At 44.6% G+C, this 26,711-nt stretch overlaps 1 long non-coding RNA gene across 1 annotated transcript in view; it reads right to left on the bottom strand.

Moving 5' to 3' along the window:
* The window catches only part of LOC121028598 (uncharacterized), a 71,070-nt gene extending 50,339 nt beyond the window's left edge, over positions 1-20,731 (bottom strand). The window contains exons 1-2 of the long non-coding RNA XR_005789335.1: positions 20,619-20,731; positions 3,685-3,799 (exon numbers count right to left, since the gene is read on the bottom strand). This is a non-coding gene — a long non-coding RNA (uncharacterized LOC121028598). The remainder of the gene's footprint in view (positions 1-3,684; positions 3,800-20,618) is intronic.
* Between the last annotated feature and the right edge of the window lie 5,980 nt (positions 20,732-26,711).

Below are 26,711 nucleotides of genomic sequence, written 5' to 3'. Positions count from 1 at the left end.
CTTGCCCATGTTCTTCCCCAAAGACATTTTAGTAAAAGGAATGTACCATATTCTGAGAGTCTTACACATTCTGTTTCTTATTTCATCCGAGAAAGAATTTACTGAAGAGTCCTCCCCACCACATGTGGATTGAATTTCCAGTCTCTTCTCCCCATTTCCACCTTTCTTTTATTTCTGTCTCCATCAGAGCACGGCACTCAATATGCTGCAGAAATAATTTTCTGCTGAATGAAGTTCGGCCATAAGTCAAGGGCAGATTTATTAAGGCCCCCACGTAGCCTGTTCCCCCAGCTTACTGTCGACATGACAGTTTAAATCTTTGATCACTCTTGCACGTAACCCCTTACCTGCTGGACAGTCCAGACCTGAGATGAGCACCCCGCTCCAGCACGTGGGCTGTATTGAACATGATTCTGAGCCCGTGCAGGCAGGACATCTTCAACAAGACCGGGGAATGTCCGGTGTTTTCGGGGACGGTCAAGGTATTCCCACATATGCACTGGTTTTTCAACCTGCCTCTGTTCCCAGAAGACAGTTTATCGTCACCACGGCCGTGCCTTGTCTTCCACTTCTTCCTTACAGCGAGGAAACACCACTGCAGTTGGGTCACTGGAGAGCTATTTCATCCAGCAGATTGGCTGGGTGTTCCGTGAGAGACGGCTGTTATTTCTGTTTGCTTTTGGTTTCTGTTTCTAGTGATTTTTACCTTTCTGTGACAGTATACCAAACCTCTGGCCCCACATAAAACAGTCTTTAAAAACCGCTTGAATCAGTCAGGTAGTGGGGTTTTATGTATTGATTACCTTTTTTAAGTGTTTACTTATTTTGAGAGAGAGAGAGCAGGACTAGAGGAGAAGCAGAGAGAGGGAGAGAGAGAGAATCCCAAGCAGCTTCGTGCTGTCATCACAGAGCCCAAAGATGCAGGACTCGATCTCACAAACCACGAGACCATGACCTGAACTGAAATCAAGAGTTGGATGCATTAAGGAAGACACTTGTTGTGATGAGCACTGAGTGTTATACATAGGGGATGATTCACTGGAATCTACTCCTGAAATTATTATTGCACTATATGCTAACTAACTTGGATGTAAATTAAAAAATAAATAAAATAAAATAAAACTCAAAAAATAAATAAATAATAAAAATAATAATAGGGGCGCCTGGGTGGCTCAGTCGGTTAAGCGTCTGACTTCAACTCAGGTCATGACCTCGCAGATCGTGGTCCTAGCCCTGCATCGGGCTTTGTGCTGAGAGCTCGGAGCCTGGAGTCTGCTTTGAATTCTGTATCTCCCTCTCTCTCTCTGCCCCTCCTCCACTTGTACTCTGCCTCTCTCTCCCAAAAATAAATAAACATTAAAAAAAAGTTTTCAAAAAATAGTAGTAATAATAAAAGAGTTGGATGCTTAACCAACTGAACCACCCCGGCACTCCAATGATTACTTTTAAATGTTGTTTGTTTGATGTCCCTGTGTATTACATGTGGGCACTTTGGTTATCAACACACACACACACACACACACACACACACACACACACTTTCCCTTCACAAAACAGTGCTGGAAGCTGGTGCTAAGACTATTAAACTGCTTGCACAAATTGGAAGGCTCCTGGAAAGGGTTCTTCCATCCATGCTAACCGAAGTATAATATTGTGTGTTTCAGGTCACCAGGGTGCTCATTCCCTTGTTGCAGATTTTTTGGTCTACATTTGCCCCATTGATTCCTTGCAAACAAATGATTGCTATTGTTGCTCCTCCCACTGAGGAGCACTTTATATGTATCATAGTCTTCTCCATACGTCCCGCCATTAGATTCTCGCCATAATTTCTACCAGTGTAGGTTTATCTTATACGTGAGGAATCCTGACTTATTCAAAGTGATGCCCTAATGTAGGTAGCAGACTAAGTCCTTATACTCAGATCCTCTTTGGAGACACAATCTTTTTACAAGTAACCCCATTAAAAATCACCAAAACACTGAGAAGCTTGTGGAAAGGGTTGTTGGCAAAATACCCACCACCACCCACCGCCGCCTTTTTTTAGTGTAAGTACTAATTCAGAATATACAGAAACACATTAAAAAAAAAAAGAAAAAAAATGACCTTAACCCCCTAGAGATAACCATCTACCATTTGGGTATATCTCCTCCCAGGCATGTTCCTCTAAACAGGGAACAGAGTATGTTCCTTTAAAGTTGCAATTACTTCTAGAAAAATATTAGAAACCAGCCATAGAGTGGCATCATTAGAGAAGAGCTGGCCAGAAGCACTAAGAGAGGTCATAGATATTCTGTTCTCGTTTAGATAAACACAGGTTTCTGCCCACACCCTGTTGTTGCCACAGACACTTGAAGAGAAATAAGAATACATTTTCCTTTCGGCAGAAGATTAACTGAACATCCACCGACTGCAGTGTCGGTGTGGTCCTCGGGGCCTCACAAACTCTGGTCTCAAGAAGAAAAAGAAAACAATACAGAAAGCACACAAAGAGCTGAAGAGGGCAAAATTTGCAGGAACCGGCTCAGCGCTGTCAGGAAAAATAACAAAATGTTAATCAAATTTCCAGGAAGTTGGGTGTTTGTGGAAGATCCTAAGTGCTTCTTACCGGGGGTGACCCACATAAGACAATGTGCTCCTGTTGGGATGTCATATTTGCCCTACAGAAACAGCCAAGATCCCACACTGTCTCCTCACAGGAGCTCGTAGATTTGTCCAAGGGGGCTGCCTTTTTCTCCTGGCAAAGCTCTCAGTTATCACCTAACACCTGCCAATTGTACAAGGTCATCCACCCGGGATATTTTCATTATCTGCTAGTTAAGCTGGGGGAGCTCTTACAGAGAAATATATGTGTTCCCCGCCCAATCGCATCCATCCATCTCCTGCTTGGATCCTTTTACTTGGGCATAGCCATGGTTTCAGGCAGGCATTTATCTTGGAGTTTTTGAGAAAATTGGCCTTATCTGCTAATGCTGCAAGCATTTTTTTTTTTAATCTACCTGCTTTAATCTGCAGTTGTAATAATATAGGTGTGCCATTTTTCAAGTGTTCTTATTTTTAAGCATTGCAAAACAAATGTGATTTCTGATAAATTCTTCTTTATGAAAAAAATGGCTATACATGATATGCTTAGAAATCCACTTTCTCAACATTTCCCCCCAAACATTTTAAACACCGCAGGCAGAGTATGACAGCCACAGTGGGACAATGGGGATAACTGACAGGTTTTGAGCATGTGTGGGGTTTTTTTGCCTGTGCCCCAAAGTTTCTGAGCCTTCGGGAGCTTGCAGAGACAATGACTCTGGCTTAATAACTGTGAAATGCTATTGAACTAGCAATAAAATATATTCTCTACCACGGAACAATATGATACTTACAACAGCCAGCCTTCCTGCCAATCACAGGACATTCACAAAAAAGTGACTCGAGCTCCTTTGGCAACGGGAAGGACCCCGTGTGAAATGTGTGTACACGAGCAGGAGGCTTTGGCAAAGCCACAGGAGCTCTGAGGCCGCACAGCACAGTTTGGGTTACACTAAACTGTTGTGTTTATGTACACGTAGAAGAAGAACATCTCTCTTATTTACAAAAGATAAACCCAAACATCAGGGTTGCATGCTAGTAACTATGGCCTTTCCCACACGCATTTTTACTTTCAGCCCATCGTACATATATTAGAGCACTTACTCTACAGGTCCGCTAAGGCATTCCCAGGCTTCCTTATACTGACAGACCGGTTTGGCAAAATAGCAGGTTATTTCACATGAAGGTGACTTTTTTAAGTAAAAGGAGGAAACAGGACCTAAAATACAGAAGAAAAGAAGAGAATGCTGTTTACTCAAAGCTGAGAAGGACTCCCTTCCTAGGAAGAAGTCCTCAGGCCCCAGTGAGTCAGCAAAGGAAAGCTAACCAAATGGCCGCTCAGAGAAGGGTAAGAACCGTGCTCTCCGTGGGTGATTCTTTTCCTACGTGAGATCAGCAGCCAGCCTGATTTGGGCAAATTGCAAGGCTCTGGCTCTGTCTTAAGTACACATTATGTGCAGGAGAATTGATGGACAAACATCCTGAAACTGCGGTATTTCGAATCAGCCGTCACACCAGACTGCTGCACTAGAAATCTACAGCAAGAAATATGGACATAAAAATGCACCTCAAATGCCACATCGTGGGACAACCCAGTCACGTGTGGGTTAAAGTCATGGCAAAATTTGCATTATTCGTTGGCTGTGTCCCATTATTATTCTTCAGCCTCTGCTTGATGTAAATTGGGGATTTGAGCCAGCACAGATAAGAGTTTAAGTTGGTTCTTTCCCAGACAAAAGGGACAAAAGGCGAAAATTCTCATGCAGACAGGGTGAATCGGCACAGAGATGACTGAAAAGGCATCTTGTGTTCAGCATTTTCCTTGATCCTTGACTCTTTTGGGCTGACGAGTGACAGTTCCAAAGGGATTCAAAGAGAGAAGTTGCAAAAGGAGGAGTTCTAGGAAGTGTGATGTCAGAGTTCTTCTTTCAGTTTGACACTATCTACATCCTTCTCAGATTGTACGAGACACATTTCACTGATAAAGATGAAATCTTAAAAAAAAAAAAAGCCAACACTAGACTTTTTCAATAGTTTCTAGGGTGAGGCCAACACTTTAGCAATGGTTTCTTAGTAAGTTGTGTGTCCGTCACTGGCTGTGGTCTCCCTGAGCACAGGGACCTTGTATTCTCCACCTTTAATTCCCCCACAGCCTCTAGCACAAAGCCTGTGCATAGTAGGTCCTCACAATCACTGTTAACTGACAATGGGGTTCTACTTGCTCAGTAAACGAAATCTGCTAGCAGTTTAACCACACCAAGCTGCTTCTTTTATAGGACAAAACATGATCATATATTGGAAGTTTCATAGGATTAAACCCAATACTATCCCTATATTATTAGCTACTTTCCACATACATTATTCCTACTATTCCACATACATTTCCTAAGAGGCACTGTGTGCCCTCCACTGTAGCCACACTTAACTCCACTTACAAGTGAGGAAAGAGGTATGTAGATCAGTTAAGAGATTGCCAAAGCCAAGCCATTAGTTGAGGAATAGCTAAACCTTGTATGTACTATTGGTCCCTAAACCCTATATGTTAGTCAGGCACCTTTCCATCAAAAGTGAAAGAAACCCAATGTAAACAACCTTACATGGAAAAGTAGATTTAGTGGCTCATAAACTAGGAAGTTAAAGGGTGGGGTTTTTTCAGGCACGGGAACTCAAATAATAACAATGTCCTTTTTTTCTTTCTCTCTCTCTTTCCATCTCTTTGTTCTGCTTACCTCTCTTCATTTGTATATTGTATACTGGCCTCATTCTCTTATCACAGGTTTTCTCTACACACAAAAGCAAGAGGCCCTAAATCTGTCCCAGTGCCCATATACCAGCTCCCATGGAAGGATATGATTGACCTTACTTAGGCCGTATGCCCAAGGCTAGGTCCAATCCTTGTGAGAGAAAGATTGGATTTGGTCGAAGCCCAGGGTCAGCATCATGGACTGAATATCTGCGTACCCCTAAAACTCATATCTTGAAACCCGCCTCCCAGTGTGGCGGTGTTGCGGGGGGAAGCCTTTGGAAGGTAATTAGGATAAGAGGAGTTTGTGAAGACAGAGCCCTCCTGAATGAGGTCAGTGCCCTTATAAAGATCACAAAAGAGCTTGCTCGTCTCTGTTCTCTGCCATGTGAGGATACAAGTCGGCAGTCTACAACCTGGAGAGGGTTCTCACCAGAACCCAACTGCGCTGGCACCTGATTCCAGACTTCCCGCCTCCAGAACTGTGAGAAATAAATTTTTGTTGCCTTAAAGCCATTCAGTCTATGACACTGTGTTACAGCAGCACTAACTGCCTAAGGCAGTCAGGGAATGAGGCTCTATTATTAACAAACAATCCAGTGGAAACACCTAGGATAGAGACGAAAAAATTTCCCAGCGGAAGGAGAAGAGAGGCAGACAAAACTACGATGTCCAGTATTGTCTCTCTCATTCGTCCTCAAGTGCCCCCACCATCCTGCCCGTGAGCTCCAAAACACTTCATTTGCTGATTAACGAACTAGGTCCTTAGTACAAAGTTGGTATTCATGAGGCTGAAAGACCAGCTCACCACTTACTCTAATTTGGACAGTGCCACCCTCCCCCACTCCTCCTGCCCCCCTAAGAACAGGATGGATCCATAGCTTGCTTCCTGTTGGGAGGAAGGCGCTACAGACTATCCTGTGACCAGGTCAGACCTGGTCAGCGTTCAAACTCGAGCGCCCCTTACTTTACCCCAAACCAAACAAAGCTGTGTCTGGGCCCCAGTCCAAACCTACCACACCGAGGCGAACCTGCAAGAGGTGAGAGCTAGAGGGCAAGCCACATTCCATTTCTAGAATGAGCCAAAAACCACAGGCACTTCCGAATTCGTTTGGGGAGGACCAAGGTTATCAGAAAACAACGTTAAGGTAGTCTGGTTCTGCAGATGTTCTTGTTTCATGGCAATATGTACCCAGCGATTTATTGATAGGAAAGAAAATAAGTGATTAAAGGCCTATAGAGGTGTTCAATGAATATTTGTTGAATTGAACTGGATTAAATTCAGCGTGGTCTGGTCTTTCAATTAAACAGGCCAGCAGGCCACGCCTGGCAGGTTTAGCTGTCTTTCTGAAAGGCGAGTGGCAGATCTGGTTGCAGTTAGGAGGCAGCGGGCACAGTGTCCTGGCAGAAGTCACGTGTGCTTTGCAGCCCAAAGGGTGTGACTTCATCCACTATGCAAGATGGTCTGAGAACACCCCAGGGCAGGCCAAGGAAGGGGTTTTGGCTTTCAAGAATACCTTTACTAAGCAACCACGCTCTGCTGTGTGCCCTGTTACGAGATCTTCTCTAGTTTCAAGACTATTTTCTTAACAGAGGGTGCCACTTTAATATCCTGCCGTGGCACTAAACAGTATAGATCAAGGGCAGCCTGGGGGAGAACCAAGACAGGTTTAATGACCAAGGTCAAACATCTTGAAAGAATATGGCCTCAAGGGCCGGGCCCAGCACTTCTGAGACTGCACAGTGAGAAGAACACACAGGGATCCAGAGAACAAGGTGCCATCCTGTGGCTCCTCAGAAGTTTTCAGCCGCTTCTAGGGAACGCTACGCTGCACAGGGGATTCACTGAGCATGACTCTGGGGGAATGGCTGTCCCTTCAGGGTTGTCTGCTCACAAGGGAGTTTTCCCCAGAAGCTTTTTCAAAACCACTTCCTGGGGTGCCTGGCTGGCTCAGTGGGTTAAGCGTCCAACTTCGGCTCAGGTCACGATCTTGGAGTTATCGAGTTCGAGCCCTGCATCAGGCTCTGTGCTGACAGCTCAGAGTCTGGAGCCTGCTTCAGATTCTGTGTCTCCCTCTCTCTCTGCCCCTCCCTCACTTGCATTCTCTCTCTCTCTCTCTCTCTCTCTATCTCTCTCTCTCAAAAATAATTTAAAAAATAAAAAAAAATTTTTTTTTTAAAAACCACTTTCTCACAAGAAATTCACTGCCGCCATTTTGGAGCTGTTTTATACACCAACAGAACAGTTGGAGGATGGATAGTGGTCAACGGTCAGGCTAGTGCCTGTTGTTGTTGATAAAGAATGCTAGCCCTCGGAGAGCAGGGCACCCAGGCTTCCAGTTTGGGAATGAATAAGTCATGGGGAGGAAAAAAAACGCTGTTCTCATTGGTGGAAACCACGTCTTGAGTGATTAATGCCGGCTGCACACACTGGAACCAAACAATAACAAGTAACAGCACTTACACAGCACTTAGGACGTGCCAGGCACAGTTCTAGAGGCTTTCCACATGTGAACTCATTTAGTTACACAAAAGCCCTGTGAAGTGCATGCCATTATCACCCCTGTTTTATAGATGAGGATCACACGCGGTAACTGGCAGTACCCGTGTTTGAAAGCACACGGTTTGTCACCAGAGGTCATTCCCTTAATTGCTGTAAACACCGCCTCCAAACAGGGGTCTTTGTGGTGTAAGTAGGATAAGCATAGAGAATGTAGGTGGAGTGTGTCTAGCATATATTATTACTGTTACACCATAATATAATGTCTAATCAACATATTACAATTAATAAACATTACTAAAATTATTATTTTCAAATAATCGATGATAAAGATGATCTGATTTGACTAGAAGTCACATAAGAACTGGGGCGCCTGGGCGGCTCAGTCAGTTAAACGTCTGACTCCTGATTTCGGCTCAGGTCACAATCATGGTTCATGAGTTCGAGCCCCACATTGGGCTCTGCACTGACAGTGTGAATGAAGCCTCCTTGAGATTCTCTCTCTCTCTCTCTCTCTCTCTCTCTTTCTCTTTCTCTCCCTCTCTCTGCCCCTCCCCTGCTCATCCTCTCTCTCTCAAAATAAATAAAACTTAAAAAAAAGAAAGAAAGAAAAAAGAAAGAGAAAGAAAGAAAGAAAGAAAGAAGAAAGAAAGAAAGAAAGAAAGAAAGAAAGAAAGAAAGAAATCCTGTAAGAACTGATTACAAAGGAACTGGACGAGCGGTGGCCAAGTTTCTGAGTCTGTTGCCAATCCCAAGTCACTGACGTACTGATTTGCAAACTTGCGTCTCACTTCCCCAGGCTCTGTCCATGGAGACAGCTCCTCAGGCTTTTTGGTAATCTGGTTTTGACATCTTCAGATGAAACTCCAAGAGCACGTTATTGCAATTCACACTAAAGTTGCTGAATATTAAAATAGCGGGACTTTTCAACCACCTTCAAATGCGGCTTCCAGTTGCTTCCATGTACAACTCTAGGAAGGAAACTGTGTCATCATGAATGAAAACTTAGCCGGATGTAGGTTTCATAAGAATCATTAAATGTGAAGGCTGAGAAATGTTATGGCCAATATGTGACTGCTCTGTCCAGCCACCAACAAACCGCAGGACGAGCTCCATTTGCAAGTGAGGGGACAGGAGATTTGGGTCATATGTGGGCACCACCAGTCCAACGCTGAGAGTGTCACCACGCTGCCCCAGGGCGTGACTTACCAACAGGCTCTGCCTGTCTCCATCCACAGCTGTAGACATGGCCCGGGAAGGATGAGAAACTGCTCCTCACTGGGCTTTCACTGAACTTGGGGACTGCCAGAGAAACAAGTAGGATTGGGGTTTATTTTTGTTTATTTGTTCGTCTGTGTGTTTATTTGCATTTTAGCCAGAGCAGCTTTCTGACTGCCACCTACAGAGAATTTGGAGGGACGAGGGCTTTATCTAGAGGTTTCTCTTTCCCACTAGAGCACACACTGCCATTTCAAGAAGCATTTCTATCAGCTGTAGGGGTTTTGCTTGCAAGTTTTTGTGTAGCCATTAATGTTAAAAACAGAAGCCACGGTATCCGTTGGCATTTCAGGCATAAAGGAAAACTGTTTCCCTTGTGAAGAAGGCCCCTGTGTTTCCAGCAGTGCCCCAGATGCAATGTTTGTTTTAGGTGGAGGGAAAGGAAAGCAGGCAGAAAGGGAGCCGAGAAATGGCTTTTTTTCTAAGGGTGGCAGATCATTAATAATCGGTGAAGGATGAACTCGAGAAGCCTCAGTGCACATATTTCTAGGGCTGAAGTTGAAGACTTCATTAATATTCTAGAGGAAGATTGCTCCCGTGAAGTTTCCTCTGGGCCTCCGATCTAACTCAGCACCATGTAAACAGCAGAGGAGCAATAGATTCTGAGATTAGCTTCCAGAACTTTATCAGTGGACGCGCGAGAAGTGCGGTTCTCCACCCTAATGCAGAAATAAGCTGGTTTGCTTTGCTGTTAATCAGTTTGGGGTTTCGCCTATTTGGAGTCTCCAGGCTTATATATTATAGCAAAATGCTGAACATCCATTTCTTTGGCAAATGTTTAGCTCCGGTAACATAAAGTGTGCCACATTTGTTTTAACCATGTTTAGAACTACTTCAACATGACAGTTTATCAGCCCAGGCCAGAGGCCTTTCACATCTTACTTTAATTCGTCGAAAATCGGCTTACCCCTAGAGGCCCGAATGCACGGATAGAAGAAAACACAGCCTCTCTGTTTTGGCTAGAGAGGGATGGAAGGAGAGAAGAGGGTGGGGGGATTTCTCATCACACAATGAACACACACAAGTATCAACAATGGCCCCAGGGGTGGCTAGGAGGTGGACACCCCGATACCTGGCTCTGGGCATGGGGTGAAAAGGGGAAAAAGAGGAGAGACATCATTTTCTGCTCATTCTGTGTATCTTGGGAGTTGTGCATTGGGAGGTGGAAGATGGCACATGGAAGAAAAGACAACCGGGGAATGGGGAGAAATTCCTTTGTTTTGTGCAAAGTCTCCCAAAGAGAGGCAAAAAAGCAAGCAAGTAATAAATAATATGCCCACGTGTACCCCTGAGCCAAAACAACCCTCAGAGTTGAGACACTGCGGATCTCCTGTCCCGCCGACCCCTCCGCCATGAGCAAGCCACTTGTCCGGGTCGGTGGGTGGCTTTCCTGCCCTAACACTCAGGCCTTTAGCCTTTGTAGAAATATCTGCACTGGTACTTTGTGGCATTCTGATAAGAACAAGCCCTGTTTGTTTAAATATTAACTTCCCCACCACTTCTGCCCCATTTCCATTCTACCCTCATCCTCTTCCAACTTTTTTTTTAATCCCTTAAAGGAAATGTCACTGAAACATAAGGAATAGATCATTAGTATGTCTAACGGTAGACATTTTTTATTATGGAAAGCTCTGAATCCATACTGAACAAAAGCAACTGTTCAGAGCTCTCAAAGAAAAAAAAAAAATTGCCCAGCAATTTTAAGTTAATGGGCAAGATTAATGGATTGTCATATAATGTGAAGGGAAAGTATTAGAAAAAAACGAAAGTGGCTCTGCAAAATTGGTTTGGAATTGGAGTCTACGTGAAGGCCCTTCAGTTGGAGGATTACTGTCTGCAGGGCTCGCGGCTAAGCGGGATATTAATTTGAAAGCCATGCCTTGTACCGATACCCAGCACTTAGTGGTTGGTTTTATGTTAAAAATGCTTAGTCTGAAGCCTGTGCTGAAAGTTTGCCCAAACATCTCATAGTTGATTGCAAACCCGAGTGCCTGGGGGCTCTGAGCCCACACCTCAAGAATGTGGGTGATTGGGTGACATTTTGGCTCCACACCTGGATTTGTCAAGGCCTCTTAACGGCTGCTGGGAATGTGCCCTGCCTGGGGCCCGCTGCCCTCCCCCATCACCCCTCTGACAGATTAAAACACAACAGGGTCTGTTGCCTGACTGACACATTCCTCTCCTGTCTGCCTCTGAAAGGACTTTATTTAACAGTCCTGGAGTCAGGCTTTTGACTGACAGATTGTGAAGGGTAAAAGTCATTCGGTTCCATTAAGCCCTGTAACTGCTCGGGAACAAAACACCTTTAAAAAAAAGTGTCGGGGGGAGGGGAAAATAGAGCTGTGGAGAGTGGGGGCATGAGCTTCAGGGAGAAAAAAAGGGGATTCTTTTCAGGTTCAAAAACAATCCTTCTCTTTGCCTTCTGTCTATCAATTAAGGCGGCATTCCCAGAGGGAATACAGGCCTGGCCTCATCGGTGTCATTCAGCCGCCAATCTCCTGACAGGGACACCAAAGGGCCTCATGTAGCGCTGCGGAAACTGTCTGTCAGGCCATCAGCAGCTGCTATGACGACATCACCTCTGTTTTTCTAGGACTATTATAGAAAAAGGGGGGGGGGGGTGGGCAGGGGGCTCACCCATCAGAGTCTAAGTCTCAGCTCCAAATTTCTGTTCATATTTTCCTTTTTCAACCCCCCGCATCTCTTCAACCCCAGGGTGAATTGCTTCACAAAAACAACATCATTTCCTTGCCTGGCTGGGCTATGAGGTAAATAACTTGCCAGCCAAGGACACGGTCTTAGGTGTCAAAGAGGGGTTCTACTTCTGGGAAAACTGAAGTCCTGACTGAATACATTCAATGACTGCTTCACACGAGCCCAAAGAAATGCTATTTGTGGTGGAAGGTGGACCCACCACCGAAAGGCCGGCATAGGCAGAGCTGTGTGAAAAGCCTTTGGCCCCACAAAGGGCTTCCTGCCAAGCCTTAGCCTTGTTTAGGTTCCTGTGGCTTTCGTTCCCCCTTGAGTTTTGCTTGGAGCCCAAAGGCTCAAATGGAGTTCAAAACCCTAAGCCAAACTCAGCTCCAAGCAACCACTTCCCACTTTTGTTTTTCTGCCTTGCTCTCTCCTTTCCTCAAGGCCAGACACACACACAAGCTAACTTGGGTTCGCCCCCAAAGACTCCTCGGCCTCAGCCGATCACCCTGAAGACCCAAAACGACAAAGAAGGGGTGCGTTTACCTGAGCTTCCTGGCTTCACTGGCAAAAATTGCCTTATTGCCTCTTACCCCCTCCTCTCCTCTCTCTCCCCTCTCTGGATTCTGCCTCAAACAAGGGAGGTAAATCCGAGCCATGATGGCCTCCTACAAAGATACGTGGTTGTCTTTCCGTGTCCTGTGATGGCAGCATTTGTGACTGCTAGCGTTTTCCTGGTAGCCTTTGCACATTACAGGGAGCTACATGCAAATGGTAATGGCAGCACTTTGGACCAAACTGAGTGCTGGAGAGAGCCACTGCCAAGACCCAAGGCTGGCTGGCCTTTCTGTTGCAATACTTCTATGGCGCTTCAGGGACAGGGATTACAGGGCTTCCCACTTTCACATAAACCGTACACGATGTTTAGCCAAATCCTGTAAGAACATGCACATAAAGCCCTCTCTCTGCTGCCAGGGCCATGACATCTATCTCTTTTCTATCTCTTATTTCCTCCTTCATTCTGAAGGCTCTGCGGGGGTCCCATACTTCCTGAACATAAACCCCATCTGGAGTGGCTGAAGTCCATCCACGCAGCAATACCCTGGTCTCAGGCATCCAGATGCTGGGTCTCGGAATATGTACCACCTACATGAAGACTATGCCTGGGGATATTTGGAATGAACTAGATTTTTGGCACTGGGACTCTATGCAGAGGAGCAAGTGGGCAGCATGATAAGAGAGAAAGAGATGACTTGATTGTCATCTTCCTGTTCTATGGCCTCAGGAAGACACACTCAGGAGCCAGCCCTTTGCCATCTGTACCAACAGAAGTTGCAGCAGTCATGGGAGGCACTAAGGGTTCACTAACGAATGAACATTTCCAAACTGCTTTGCAGGTCTTTGGTTGCGATGTCTGCACATTTTCATCGCAGAAGCTGAGAGGAAACCAACCTAAGGGATTGGGCGGATAGGCAGGGATGCACGCAAAGAGCTCTAACTTCCTGGGCGGGGGGCGGGGGGGGGGGGAGTGCCACCGAAAAAAGACTTCAGTTACTATCTAAAAAGATACAGGGAGCATTTCGCTCAGGATGAAGTACTTCAAAAATGTCACTTGGAGTAGCCCTGAGTGAGCAGATGCTTGGAGCTCCTGGGTGCTGAATGGCGACCTGGGTTCCCATCCAGGGGCTCCACATCACCCTCCAAAGCGCCATAACCCCATCCCTCCTCCTCATGATTTTTCACAAGGATTTCAGATCCAGTGTTGTGAGATGCTCACACTTCTGGCCTTACCACAGACCACGGGTTCCAAATGTTTCTCAGTGGAAGGCCCAATAGTATGAGATCTGAATATCTAATCATCTGTGTTGGAAAGACAACCATCTTTGTTTACTCCTTTCTCAACGAATTCCTGACTGCACCCAACCAAGAGGTTGACATAGCCCTCTCTGGCCCCACATTCCACCATCTATTATATCAGGGACTGTGTCTCTCCCGTTTTTTCTTTGCAGTGTGCTAGCAGGACTTAAATGGTCCGTTGGGTCCTCGATGACAGTAAGGCTTCCTTCCTGGCATATAATAGCCATTGGGTACTATCTTTGTGGATTGTATATTCTTATAGTAACTTCCACTGACCGGTTACAATGGGAATAACCTTAAACCAAACCTGCTACAGTTCAAATTCAATGGAATAAGTGGTTGCTACCATTTAGACTCTATATGTTTAGACAATTCACTCTTACTTATGTGCAAGGATACCCCCACTGTGAACCAGCCTACGCTTGTCAGATTCTTATAAAAGAGCAATAAAATCTATCCTAAACACCACTCTTCTGTCTTTCATTTTGTCTCCCATGCAAACCTAGAGACTCGGTAAGAGGCACTCAACATAATAATACCTAACTTCTTCCCTACTTACCAACTCAGGAAAATGCTGAGCCAGAAACATAGATGTTTACTTAGCAGGTTGCCTTGTGCTAAGAGTTCTGTCTTTCTGTCTCTCTCCACAGTGGGGCAGGAACTGAGGATTTGAATGACCACCTGTAATCCCCACTGGAACAAATCCTGTGAGGATGGCTCTAACATGTTCCTTGGAATGTTACGAATTTCTAAATCATCATATATACCCATATTCAAAGGTAAATTTCATTACTTTTAAAATTATCCACGATTTTCTATTAGCCACATTCACAGCCCTCATGATAAAACAGCAATAAGTTGGAAGGAATTGAGATACCGAATGAGTCGGAAAAAACAAAAATAATTGACTAAGAAAAGAAATCCAATATATCAGCCTTAAATTTAAATATGAGAAGTATATTCTTGGCCCTGCACAGAAGCATTTTGGAAAAGCTCATTTGAAAAAATGAATGAATTGATCTGTTAAAAGTACAGAGACAGCTGGCTGTCAGATCCTTACACAGTAATAAGACTAAATTTTTCCAAGACCCTGAACCTCAACAATGATCTTAGACCAGGGATTAAAGATACACAGGCACATTAATCTTTGCTTCACTTTCCCAGACCTCATGGATTATAATGAATTTACTAGAATAATCATCATCTAGGAGAAGACTGGCTTTTTAAAAGGGAACTTAACTAAGAAAAGTAAAGTCATTCTAAAGATAAAATTAACTCTGGTTGGGAGTAATGAGCATTGAGTGCCTTCTTCATAGCAGTGGACTATAAATTTAATCCAAATATGTAAGATTTCCCTCGTTTCTTTCATACAGTTGACTGGCTTTGAAAAATATCGTGCCCTTTAACTTTCAAACACTTGTTTTGCTCTTAAATATACAAGGAGAAGGAATGGAAGGAGATAACTGAACAGAGGAAGAGGTAAGAAAGTAACATGGCTCCGCTTGTTACTAAGGTTAATAATGATGCATCCCTGATATGACCATTCATCATTAGGTCAGCTGAGGGCTGAACAAGCCATGGAGCCCAAAAGCTGGATTGAAACAGCACAGAAATGAACCAGCCACAGATGATTTTTCTCAAGATGCTGGTGTCCAGTTAATCCTTAAACTAAGTAATGAGAAAAAGTTGATCTTATTCCAAAATGAAGTTGAGTATCATGGTGCTTCCACAGCCAGAAAGAGCTAATCGTCAAACAAATTCTGTCCCATGGTCTTTTTTCTCTAACGTTTAACATTTATTACTGTTTATGCATTTAGAAAGTGAAGCAGTTCATGTGAAAGAGCTGTTTAACCTTTTGTGAGAAAACAAATTCTCACAAAGCGCAACGCCCTGGAAAAACATGTGCTTAATTGGGACCAAAAGCCTAGCATTGTTGTATATTGGAAATGAATGTGTTTCATTGAATTTCATGGTATTTTTATTATAATTTGAGAGGCAGTAATAGATATTAAAGATTCTTTGGCAGAAGATCTTTGTTTGAAAATGTTCCAAGGTTCAAAGCTCAGTTTTCTTGCTCTGCACCATTTGCTTCTCTGTCAAGTAGTGTTGACAAGTTCACAACACCAAATAGCCAATTGTTGTTCCTTTCTGGAACCTCCTTATCTTTCTTGGGAAACAGAGAGCTTTTTGAAATTTCCAAGTTTCTTCTAAGACTCTGGAGATGAAAGAATCAAGAGAGAAGAATCTGGCTCATCTTGGTTTCCATTTGTTCCATACACTTGATCAGAACGTGATAAATTCTCAGATTTCCATGAGAACTGATCAACACATCACCTATCATTTCAGCAAAGGTTGACAGGTGAGATGTTAAAAGATATCACGCCTTTAGGGCACCTGGTGGCTCAGTCAGGTAAGAATCCAACTGTTGATTTCGGCTCTGATCATGATCTCTCAGTTCATGCAGTTGAGCCCCACATCAGGCTCTGCGCTGGCAGAGCTCTGTGCTGGCTCTGTGCTGGGATTCTCTCTCTCTTCCTCTCTCTTGGTCCCTCAGTGTTCTCTCTCTCAAAAAAATAAATGAATATAACATGTCATGCCTTTCTTTCTAACAGTCTCTCCCACAAGGACACCATGGCTTAGGCCCTGTCCTTCTTTGTAATTCCCAACTACATCATGTGAATGGTATTTCATATTGGTCTTTCCAGGACAGAATATAGCTGTGGCCTTTCTCTGAATGCCTGATCAAGATTTTCTATGAAGTCTTAATCGTTTTCCCTCTTTGTTCCAGGACCCAAGCTACAGAAAAAATCAAAATCCAAGCTGGGAGCCAATCAAAAACCTAAAACCATTGTTTTCCAAACTGATAGGTTTGGAAACATTGAGCAAAGTAAAACTTTTCTTCAGTTCTTTTAGATGCACATTCATTAAAGCCAAGAGTTTTTCTACTTTAAGTACTTGAAGTATGTATATAATTGGCTGTTGTTCTAGAACAGTCACCACTCATGCAGTTTTAAACGGGTGTCAGAAAGCACTATCGTGCTCTTACTGTTGGTGTGTCATTGACAATTTGGGCTGCCTGTGTGCATGAGTGTCTTTCCTGCTGGATTGATGCATTGTCTTTGCAGGTGAACGTATGCTGTGCTGACTGTAGGGCCATGATGAAGCACCTGCATTCTGAGCATCAGATCCTCAACTGTGCTTGAAAAATACTTGGGGGCGGGGCACCTGGGTGGCTCAGTCAGTTAAGTGTCTGACTTCAGCTCAGGTCATGATCTCAAGGTCCGTGAGTTTGAGCCCCGCGTCAGGCGGTGGGCCGATAGCTCAGAACCTGGAGCCTGCTTCACATTCTCTGTCTCCCTCGCTCTCTGCCCCTCCACCACTCGTGCTCTGCCTCTCACTCTCTCTCTTTCTCTCAAAAATAAATAAACATTTTTTTAAAACTACTTAAAAATACTTGAGGAACAACTGTGTGGCTCTGTCAGTTAAGCCTCCGACTCTTGATTTCAGCTCAGTTCGTGATCTCACTGTTTGTCTGGTCGAGTCCCCCACTGGGCTCTGTGCTGACAGCACGGAGCCTGCTTGGGATTCTGTCTCCTTTTCTCGCTTCCCCTCCCTCACTTGCTCTCTGTATCTTTCTCAAAATAAATTAAAGTAAACTTAGTTTTTTTTAATGAAAATACTTGAAAGAGAGTAGGATCCCCAAAATAACACAATTATGAATTTTAAAAATTTCTATATAAATCAGGGCAACTCAAGCACCCACTCCCTACCCTAAATATTAGCCACCACACAGAGGAGAGTTCAGGAACCATCACATCTTCCTTTTAGGTTTGGACTGGAGCTTATCCTATCACCAGAATTTTTTTCTTGTAATTGATTCCTCTTTATTACTGGTTTTCTATAAGTATTTGAGTATAATTTCAGATCTTTTTTAAAAAGCTCATTTTAAGCAAGCTCGTAACAATGGCAAAGAGTCACTTTGAAATCAGTAAGACACCAGAGCACAAAATATACACGAACTAATTAACCTTACCTTCATGTTTATACTACGTCTCTAGCCAAGTCTGAAATGTTTTATGTATCATGACATTTCCCCTCCCGTGAAGAGTCTATTATCTTTGCTGAAACTTTATTTTCATCTCCATTAGTTAAAAAGCAAAGGAATTTGGCCCAAAATGCAAAATATTTTAAGAAATGGGGGTGCCTGGGTGGCTCAGTCTGTTAAGTGTCCCACTTCGGCTCAGGTCATGATCTCACGGTTTGGGGGTTCGAACCCCGTCTGTGCTGACAGCTCAGAGCCTGGAGCCTGCTTCGGATTCTGTGTCTCCCTCTCTCTCTGCCCCTCCCCTGCTTGCTCTCTCTAAAAAATAAACATTAAAAACAAATGTAAAAAAGAAATGGGAATCAGCTGTTTAAAAATACATACCCACCACCATCAGGAGCACTTATAACAACACAATGGCAACATTTGGGTAGCATGTCTTTGGCTGTTTCCAGAGTCCCAATGTGAAGTGGAGACATTGAGTTCAATTATGTAGCTATTTTGGTTTGGTTTGCCTAGCTTGAATGATTGGGATATTTGTCCCAGTTATTCCCTAACACTTTGTACATGCAGATGGAGGCTTACCTTGTGATTGGGTGCAGAACCTTCAATGGGGAGATGGAAACTCAGATTCTGTGTTTAAGTGGCCCACTGATTAAGCCTGTAATGTTGACCAAGTTACATCCACTGTGTGCCTCAGTTTATTCATCTTACAAATAGGCAAAGAGAGAGAAACCCCATTTTATTAAAGCCAATCAAGATGACTGGACTTAAAACCCTCTTCTGCAGCTTTGAGAGTAAATGGGACATAAAAACGAAATAATGTGTTAGACCAGGTTTCCTAGTAAACAGAGCCAGAAGCAGGAATTAAGTTCTGTTGCTTTCTTTGGCAGGTGTAGTCTCGGGGCAACAGAAGTGAAAGGAAAGAGAAGCGAGGCAGGGAAGGATAAAAAGCAAGGCCAAGCGATGCTTCACGATGGGCCTCAAAGAATCTGGAGCGGGAGGAGGGAGAGGAAATGTTTTTACCAATTTCCTGTCTATCTCCTGTTTGCCATTGGTCAATAAGTGCACCATGGGGAGTTAACACCCCGCACTTCCAGATTGAACCATCTAGTCCCTATGACACAGCCCATGGCCTGCAGGGCAGCATTCCATCGGAGCCAGGATGTCACAAAGAACCAGAGAGGTGGGTGTGTGACAGCATGGCGTCAGGCTGCAGAATGATGTCAGCCCTCAGTGAGTGAAAGCCACAGGAGGGACTGAGCAGAGAGAGCGGCTGAGAGCCTGGAGGCAAAGCAGAAAGAATATGAAGATATTCGTGAGATGTGTCCAGTACAAATGCAATTAGCCAAGTTGAATCCCTACTATAACTACAGGTTTGGCATACCTGTAAGTTAGGAAGAACTACCAAAGTGCCAATCACTTTGCCAAAGAACATGGCGTTGGCCAAAAACAAGGCCGTTGATGTTTCTGACTTTGAACAGCAAAGTTAAAATACGTTCTTAAATACATTGTTTAAATGGAAGGGACACGATGCTAAAAGCATAGATGATTTTAAGCCTTTCCAGAAGCCACCATGTCACCAATATCAAGGGTGTGAAAACCTCACACTAAGAATTAGCCCAGCTGTTCCCATAGCTAGAAATTCACAATAGTCACCATGTATGAGTCTCTGCTTCCCTGGTCATGGGTAGGAATGCCCTAGGAAGCAGGGCAGAAGCAAAATTCATGGGCACTGTCTTTCTATTAACGAGCTCACGTTTGAGTTGGGAGGGCAGGAGCTATTTATTTTTCTTTGTATGCTCAGCTTCTGTCCTTCTTCCTTCCTTTTTTTTTTTTTTTTTTAATCTTTATTTATTTTTGAGACAGAGCATAAGCAGGGGAGGGGCAGAGAGAGAGAGAGACAGACGGACAGAATCTGAAGCAGTTCCAGGCTCTGAGCTATCAGCACAGAGACTGACGCGGGACTCGAACTTGTCAACTGCACGATCGTGACCTGAGCCGAATTCGGACGCTCAACCCACTGCACCACCCAGGCACCCCAGTTCTTCCTTCTTTCTAACAATGGTGCCCTAGATATTGCTTGAGCACCCACCCTCCCCCTCACTCCTTGCAGTTTAGGTAGGACTGACCCCATCCCCAGCTTCAGGGCATGTGCCCCACGGCTGGCCCATTAGAGCCACATGACTTGTTCAGGAGTGGTTCACAGCCAACGTGAGCCAATTTAGCAGACAAACGTGTCTTCTTTTTTCTTCTGGATTTGGAGCTGGGGAGATCTATTTGTAGGGCTGCTGGCAGCCATTTGGCCTCACCAGGCAAAGCACGCCTGAGTAATAGAGCCAGCTCAATGGAAGGCAAAACTGAGAAATGGAGAAAGACTGGATCTCAAGAGCATTGTTAAAGCCTCTGGATCCAGCTGAACTCTTTGGTTACTGAGCCAATCAAGTCCCCTTTTTGCTTAAAGTAGTGTGAGTTGAGTTTTCTGTTACTTACAGCTGAAGAATCTGAACGCACAGGGAGACAGACTCGTGAGTAATCATGATGCAATGTGATCAATCCTCACATGAAGAGAGAAACTAAATAAATGCTTGGGGAGCCCTGGACAGAAAGTACAGCTTCTTTGGATCTCTATTAGTAAAATGACTGGGTCTGCATAGATAACCTTTAAAGCCCTCCAGTCCTGACCCCATCCCAACACTCTATGGCTCCTGAGGGCCTCCCTTCGGTGTCCAGGACTGCTACACAGGGCGTAAGCACACTCATGACCATCCATTTACTTTTCTCCACATTCTAGAATGTTCCATCAGATTATCAACACGGTGGGTCACAGTTTGTAAATGCAAACCCATAGCCAATTAGTGGAAGAGGAGGTGAGCCTGCCAATCGATAATCATCAGACCACCTCAGACACTTCCAAAACTTACCTCATGACATTCCTGGGTCCTTAGGTAAATCCTTAGACTTGAGTCTTAAGAAAATGAATCACACATGTGCCTTCCTCTCTGATGTGATGTGCAATGGTCAGGGTGAAGCATCGTAGCTGTTCTATATAAATACAAGAAGGATTTGAATACATAAGATGATGAGCAAGGTAGGAGGGAGAATAAGAATCAGAGAAAGTTCCAGGAGTCGTCATCATTCTAGCAGTGGACCACTTTCAGGGGTTCCTTTCCTGTAGCGCCTACAATAGTTTATTACAAATAAACACAGAGTTAATCCACAAAATGGCTTAGTCTCCTTCCCTGAACATGCAGATCCTTTAGCCAGAGACGGGGGCGGGGGGGCTCGTCCACACACCAGGTGTCATCTGGACAAAGGGGGTTTCTGCTCTCCTCGCTCTCTAGGCTAATTGCACATTTCAGACGCAGTGGAAATAAAAACCCATCATCCAGTCATCCACTGCTGCTGTCGACGCCAGCACTGCAGTTCTCAACAGAGGCAACTGGCTCCCGGCCATCCACATATTCCCACCTCTCACTGCGGTCATCATTCTGGTCATTACATCGCAACAATAGTAGCCAGATAACCACAGTCAGAACAGAGAGAGAGCATTCTTTAATGCATTCCCAGTATGGACCTCCCCAGTGTGGCTGGTCACACTGAAGAAAAATCATGCAATTATTTGTACCACCACCTCTGTGTGTGTGTGTGTGTGAGAGAGAGAGAGAGAGAGAGAGAAAGAGAGAGAGAGAGAAAATGGATGGGGCAGGGGCAGCACCTACCAGTAGCCAGGTATTATGTTAGGTACTCTGCATGCATTATCTTGTTTTGTTTTCACAATCATCCTGCCACATAAAAGCTCTATGGTCTCTATTTTACATAGAAACTGAGGCTCAGAGATATTTGCTAACTTGCCCAAGGTTACACAGCTAACAAGCAGTGGGAACTGGCCTCAAACCTGGAGGCGCATTCTTACCCATTACGCTCAGCTACCTCCCCTAGCTTTTGTTCTTTTCCCAGAGGTGATGTGATTCAATCCCACAACCCGCCCAGGTTGGGGGTTTTTTTTGGCCTAACAGAATTTCTTCCATGACCCCACTCCCAGTTTGTTCTGCTCCCTAATCCCGAGATGGAAAAGTTGCCAGATGAGACGGTATACTTGTAACTAAAATATCAATGTCATTCCCGGAGTGCTGCTGGGAATATACAAAAGTGCTCTGTGTTTATCAGTAAGCAGATAGTACATACGTGAACTCAACCTCTGACAATGTATGCGCATATGTATTTGGGTAGATCCGACACATGAGATCCTCTCAAAAAAGATCTTGAGAGAACTTTTATCCATCCAACACATTTTTATTGCCTATCTCCCACGTGACACTGGAACAATACTAAATGACTAGTTTGATCTTTGCATTTCTGGGGCAGACACGTAAGCAGGTGCAAATAGAGGGAAGAACAGACAAACTTCACAAATGTGCTGCCAGCCAAATCCTTTGACTGCCATGTGGAAAGACCAGAAATACAGGGAAAAGTTTTGAAGGAAGTAACATTTTAATTAAGCCTTGAAGGCTGAGAAGAATTTTGACAAGTGTAGAAGGGGAAGAAGAAATTCCAGGGGACACTGGGGGTAAAGAAAATAAGGTGGTAAGCTGAAGTCAGATCTTCACCAGAGAAAATAGTCTAATCTGATCGGTAGGTAAGAGGCCATTCGGGACTCTTGAGAGGAGCTTGACAGACAGAAGGGGCCAAACCATACAGGACCTTTACAGAAGACAGGGGGTGTTTTTGTACACCCGCCACCCATATTGCCTTTAGACAGCTGCTCCTCCTTCACTACGTGTGGTCCCAGTGGGTCTGTCATCACTGAGACCAGGCATCCACAGTCGTGGGGTGGGCACATGTCTCGGGAGGACCTAATCAGAGCCGGCATGAATGACTGGTCTAGGGCTGGACACAAGATCCTAGTAGGGTCAATCAGGGCTTCCCTGGCTTCACACGATAACAGAAAAAAGAAGTGCTTCTTTCTTCCTATGTTGAAAGATTATCAGTTTGCATGTGGCGGCCATCTTCCCCACTTTCTGAACAGACTGTGCCTGTAGAGTGAAGCCATGACAATGAGGGACCTGAAGCCAGGAGGTGACAGAGAGAGACAGGGCCCAGAAGACATTGATTGAGCCCCTGCACCCACCTCTGTCTGAGGCTCTAGATCCATCCTTAGACTCCTCAGTCACGTGAGCCATTAACTGATCTCCCTTGAGCTAGTTTGAGCCAAGAGTCCTGACCGGTTCGGCTACGAATGTTATACTAAGGAGTTTGGGCTTCCTGAGGTAGGGCTGGGAAGCCACTGAAAAGCCTCTCCTCTTCAATGCTTAGAGAACAGACTCGTACTGCAGACGGAAAGTCTATGGAGAGATTAAACAACCTTTCAGGGGTCAGAGGCCACATCCACAGAACCTTCTAACTCATTATGCAAATGAAAGCAGTTAAACCCTTTCCACAGCCACTGTAGAATAACACACTTTGCTACCAAAAGCTACCCAAAGAGCCACACTAAATGATAAACCTGAGTTAGAGCTGCACATTACTCCCAGTATCGTCAGCAAAATCTGGATAGTAGACGTCTCACCCCACAGGGTGACTATATCTCAAGAGGAGCAGGTGACTTGTAAGGTCAAGGAACAGGGCCTGAAACAGCATTACTGTAACAAATGTGAAGGGTCCGGTTACCTCCCTCTCTGAAACCCAAGACGTTTGAAGGAAAAGAGGTGCTGAAATATCTGCCGCTGGCAGTGACACCTGAGAACACGGGTGACCGCCCCTGCCCCCACCCCGCGCATGCAAGGGCAGGGATCGGGCCTTTTGCTGCAAATAGCTTTGAACCTTCTGCTTACCTCCAGCCCTCGCTTCTATCTCTGAGAAAAAAAGAAAACCACTTTGCTCTTAGCCCAGGCCGAGTGTATCAGGTTACTGTCACTTTGGCAGGTCCCTGTCACAAGATGAACCCTGACCAAATAGGAGCTACTCAGGGCTGGGAAAAGCCTCAAGTGGGCACTTGATCTTCCAGTGCCTCTGGATAAGAGAACATATAAGCCCAGGAATGTGCTTCCTCCGACCTGGAAGGCTCTGCCTCTGGGGCAGTTTCTTACCAGTCTGACTTAACATAGCAACAGGGTGGCGGGGGTGGGGGGGGAGGGGGGTGGGGGGGGGTGCCAGGGTGGCTCAGGTGGTTAGGCATCTGACTTCAGCTCAGGTCATGATCTCACAGTCCGTGAGTTCGGGCTCCACATAGGACTCTGTGCTGACAGCTCAGAGCCTGGAGCCTGCTTCGGATTCGGTGTCTCCCCTTCTCTCTGCCCCTCCCATGCTCATGCTGTGTCTCTCAATAATACATAAATGTTTAAAAAAAATTTTAACATAGCAACAAGGAGACGAAGTGGGGACAAAGGGGGTGGCATCGCCTGTCGTCACCCTCTGCCCATACCAACTCCTCCTCCCACTGCCCTTATAGGACACAGAACGAAAAGCCTGGGAGAAGCAGGACGTCAGCCAGTGGCCACTCAGCCTAGGAATGCTCAGCAGCATATGTGTACAAAGGAGGCTGGGGCAGGGGGAGGGGGCACGGAGATCCCAGGACCCACCATGGCTGGGGCTTAGAAGACTCAAAGCAAACTCTTCCGGCCATCACCCCACTGTATGTGACTAATTCCCAGACACTCATTTTTCACATTTCAACAACTCTGAAATAGGAATGTATCTGTAATCAATGGTGTGGCATACTTGAAAATTGTTAGCTTTTCCTTTCCTGGGGATTTCAGAAATAATGGTGTGTTTTACAGCTGATGTTTTTCTAGGTTCAAAAAAATAACGATATGCAAGACCACCTGCTCACAGTGTTAAACTAAAACTCCCAGTCTATTCCCCAGAGACATTTTATAATCCAAAAGACCCACTGCAGCAGTGAGAGCGGGAGTCACAAAAACCAGAAGGGACCCTGGTGCTGCAAGAGAGGCAAATGGTCTACGCCACTCAGTGTCCTCAGAAGTTGTAATGTACAAAAGAAGGTATGAGCTACAAATCACTCACATTTGGAAAATGGCAGATTGATGCCTCCTATAAGAAGTCATCAGCTCTGATAAGCATTTCTCATCTTGATGCCTGAGTTGAGGGCACATGGTGGCAGGGGTGATAAAGTGATTGGGATGCTGGTAATATGATGATGACAATGATAAGACCTAACATTTAGATAGACCTTTATAGTTCTCAGAACATTTTCCTGCACATTACATGACCTCATGACCTCAGCCGGTATCACCACCCTTTTTTTAAGTTTATTTCTTTATTTTGAGATTTATATATAGATATAGATATATAGATAGATAGATAGGTATAGATAGGTATAGATAGATATAGATAGATATAGATATAGATATAGATATAGACATATACAGAGAGAGAGAGAGAGAGAGAGAACAGGGGAGGGGCAGAGAGAGAGGGAGAGAAAGAATCCCAAGCAGGCTCTGTGCTGTCAGCGCAGAGCCCAACATAGGGCTCGATCCCGTGAACCATGAGATCATGACCTGAGCCATAATTAAGAACCGGACGCTTAACCAACTGAGCCACCCAGGCACCCCTCTTCCCCCTTTCTATAGATGAGGACACTGAAATATAAGACATGGGTGTCTCACCCAAAGTAACATGGTTAGTCAATAGTTAGTCAATGGTGGAGATTTTACCGGACTTCTCAGCAATACAATCTTTCCTTATGACCCTTCAACTATTCCACCAGGAACGAGGGAAAGATTGAGCCTGAGGCAGACCTTTCTCCAATCCTTTCGAGCTCACAAAGTAGAAATGAGTGTGATAAGTTTACTTTTTTACCAACATTCCAGAAAAGAAAATGTTGGTTAAGGAGAGTTGAAAGGACAAACTCGTGTTTTAAGTGTCCATGTTTAAAATGATGTGTATAAATAAACAATTAAATAAACAAATCTATGTGTGTATTAACACTGAGATTTGAAATTTTTGTATAATAAATTATGTTTGCCTCAAAGGCACTTTTGTTAAAGTGGTACAAATTTAGAAAATAATAAAAGGTTCAAAATGTTGAAAAGTAGTTACACAATCAGCCCCCAGTTAAGGAGTGCCTTTAGCAAGCAATACACACACACACACACACACACACACACACACACAGAGAGAGAGAGAGAGAGAGAGAGAGAGAGAGAGAGAAAGAGAGAGAGAGAGAGAGACAGGCTGTGATGGAACTCTTCCCTCATGGGAGCAGACAACGCAATTACAATGCAATTAGGGGGACATTAAAAGATATATCAACACACAATAGTAAGTGACCAGCCCAAATAGGGGAAAGAGGACTATGGCTAGGATTGTCAAAGCAGGCTACCTGGCGAAAGAAGGACTTGAGATAGGCCTTAAAGGATGTCAGGATTTGACTTAGCTGGGAGGAGGGAGAGCTGGCATTCCTGTGTCCAGCGAACAGGTGAAGAAACAAACAAAATGTTATCTAGGGCTTTGCATATAGCAGGGTGCTCACTGAGGGTCACTGAGGGGAAATGGAAATGAACAGCCGTTTCTCTAGAAAAAGTACAAGCCCAGCTAGAAAAGCGGAATATAAATAGAGTCTTAAGAGTCTTAGGAGAGAGTGCCAAGGAAAGGTTATAAAGTTCTTTAAAAACAAGACTAAGGCATTTGAATTTCAACCTATAAATAATGAGGAGCCACTGAAGGTTTTTGAGCAGCACAAAGGGTGGTAGGAGTAGACTTTACACAGATACCTGCAGCACATCAGTGATGGACCCCCTAGAAAATTTCCATGTAAAACAGTGGGAGGGGATCATTGAGATAGAGACCTTATCTAAAGTGGATCCTGAGATGGGTACAGCTGACTTCTGTGATGGCCCAACCGCTCGGTCCTCAAGGACACACGACAGAGTTTAGGCTGTCAGTGGGCATACAGGCAGAAATGTCCCACAGCAGTGGAACTCAGGTCTCTCACTCAGGAGAAAGGCACAAACTACATTTATATATAAATAGATGGAGACGGAAATAAATGCGGA

The sequence above is a fragment of the Herpailurus yagouaroundi genome, unplaced genomic scaffold (assembly GCF_014898765.1).
Source record: "Herpailurus yagouaroundi ecotype Mexico unplaced genomic scaffold, PumYag 100, whole genome shotgun sequence".
Lineage (NCBI taxonomy): Eukaryota > Metazoa > Chordata > Mammalia > Carnivora > Felidae > Herpailurus > Herpailurus yagouaroundi.
This window is presented reverse-complemented; position numbering and strand designations above follow the sequence as displayed.